A 2500-nucleotide genomic window follows, 5' to 3' on the forward strand; every position below is an offset into this window, starting at 1 on the left:
TTTAGTAGATATATTTACGGATCTACTGCAACATCTAGTAGACCTGCTGAGGGATCTTCTGAGGGATCTGTGTGTGTGTACTATGCGATCTAGTAGATATACTGAGGGATCTAGTAGATCCATTTAACGGTCTAGTAAATTTACTGAAGGATCTAGTAGACCTACTGAGGGATCTGTGTGTGTACTATGGGAACTAGTAGATCCCAGGAGATCATTTAGTAGATATATTTACTGATCTACTGCAAGACCTAGTAGATATACACAGGGATCTAGTAAATCCACCTAAGGGTCTCGTTAATATACTGGGGAATCAAGTAAATCCACCCAAAGATCTAGTAGATCTACTGAGGGTTCTGGAAGATCCACTATGGGATCTAGTAAAGCCACTAAGAGATGGAACATCACTACTAAAGGATCTAGTAGAGGATCTGATACATCTACTGAGGGATCTACTTGATCTACAAAGGGATCTAGTCCATCTACCATCTCTGGTAGATCCACAAAGGAATGTAACATATGTCGTCAGGGATCTAGTAGATGTACATAGTGACAGAGGCTCGTCTAGAAGTAGAAGCAGGAACATCACGCTGACGTAGCTACACCTTATTAACAAGCTCCTGCTTTGGTTTTTAAGGTGGAACGGAGGAACTTCCCACAACTACGTCTCCTCCTCCATCTTGATGCCTTTCCTGTCACTTAGTCTTTGGAAGGTCAGCGGCAAACGGGGTCAAAGGTCACATTCAAAGCAGAGAACATGTTGGATCCTACTTTGACCCACAATGCATCACTTCAGTCCAACGTGAAAGTCAAAGTGAAATCAAGTCTCCATCACCAGAAATAGACCTCCGCTTTTTGAAGATTCTATTCCTGTCTTCCACTCCTCCTTCGCCATCCCTCTCTCCAGGTGGCGTCATCATCATCGTCTTCGTCATCATCATCATCATCATCATCATCATCATCATCCCTCCTCTCTTCCTCCATCCCTCCTTTTCCGCTCTCTCCATCATTATCCACTTTTTCTCTCTTTCTTTATTTGGCCTCTCTCTCCCCCTCTCTATGTATTTATATATACAGTATATATATATATATATATATATACTGTAAATATATATATATATCTTTGTCTATGTATCCCTCTCTCTCTCTTCCTCCATCTCCTCCTTTCTACTCTCTCCATCATGATCCACTTCACTCACTTCCATCACTCTTTCTTTTCCTTATCACCCGCCTCTCCCTCTCTCTCTCTCTCTCTCTCTCTCTCCCTCTCTCTCTCTCCCTCTCTCTCTTTCTTTCTTTGTCTATTTCTCTCCCTCCATCTCTCCTTTTTGCCCTCCATCATCATCCACTTCGTCTCTTTCTTTCTTTTCCTCTCTCTCTCTCTCCATTTCTCTGTCTCTCCATCTACCTCTCCCTCCAGATATCTTTCCTTCTCATCTCTCTCTTTCTGCTCTGTCCATCATGGTCCACTTTATTTCTACCTTTCTTTCTTTCCTTCTCTCTCTCTCTCTCTTTGTATATTTCCGTGCACAACAGCAACTGATCTCTATGTGAGATGATGTGAAAACCTACTTTTACATATCCAGTCTCTATTCAGAGCCAACCCCTCTTGATTTGCCCTATAAAAAGTGGACGGACAGACAGATGGATGGACGGACGGATGAATGGATGGATGGATGGATGGACAGATGGATGGACGGATGGGTGGATGGATGGACAGATGGATGGAGGGATGGATGGATGGACGGATGGGTGTATGGGTGGATGGATGGGCGGATGGATGGATGGATGGATGGACAGATGGGTGTATGGGTGGATGGATGGACGGATGGGTGGATGGATGGACAGATGGATGGATGGATGGACAGATGGATGGATGGATGGGTGTATGTATGGATGGACGGATGGGTGTATGGATGGATGGATGGATGGATTGATGGATGGATGGATGGATGGATGGATGGACGGGTGGGTGTATGGATGAAGGTCTTCTTCTCTCCTCCCCCTGAACCCGTCTGACTCGTTGAGTCAGGTCTCATTTGAGCGTCTTTGCTGTTGCTGTAAAGCCGTGGGAATCTCATCAGGAAGTTGAGTCTCTGCCAGCGCCATGTTGGATGGACAGGCTGGACGGGAGGGAACTCTTTGTCTCCAGCTCAGGACAACACAAACACCCTGACTCCCAGTGTGTGTGTGTGTGTGTGTGTACTGGACTGAAACATAGTTCAGTCCACTCCAGGCACCGGTTGGTGTTCCTCGCCTGCGGGTGGAGACAAGCGGGTGCTGCTGCTTTCTGTGTGAAGCCCTTTGATACTGGACTGAACTCAGTCCCACAGGCAAGGAACACCAACCGGTGCCGAGCGGGAAACATATTTGGGTTCTAACTGATACGAGTCACGGTGTGTTTGATGTGACGGACCGTTAGGGATGTGGTCAGCACCACCCATCTGTCCTGCGTCCGTCAGGTCGGGCAGCGCCACGTCGGGTCAGGCAGCGCCAACGTCGG

The sequence above is a fragment of the Zeus faber genome (assembly GCF_960531495.2).
Source record: "Zeus faber genome assembly, chromosome: 21".
NCBI classification, from domain to species: domain Eukaryota; kingdom Metazoa; phylum Chordata; class Actinopteri; order Zeiformes; family Zeidae; genus Zeus; species Zeus faber.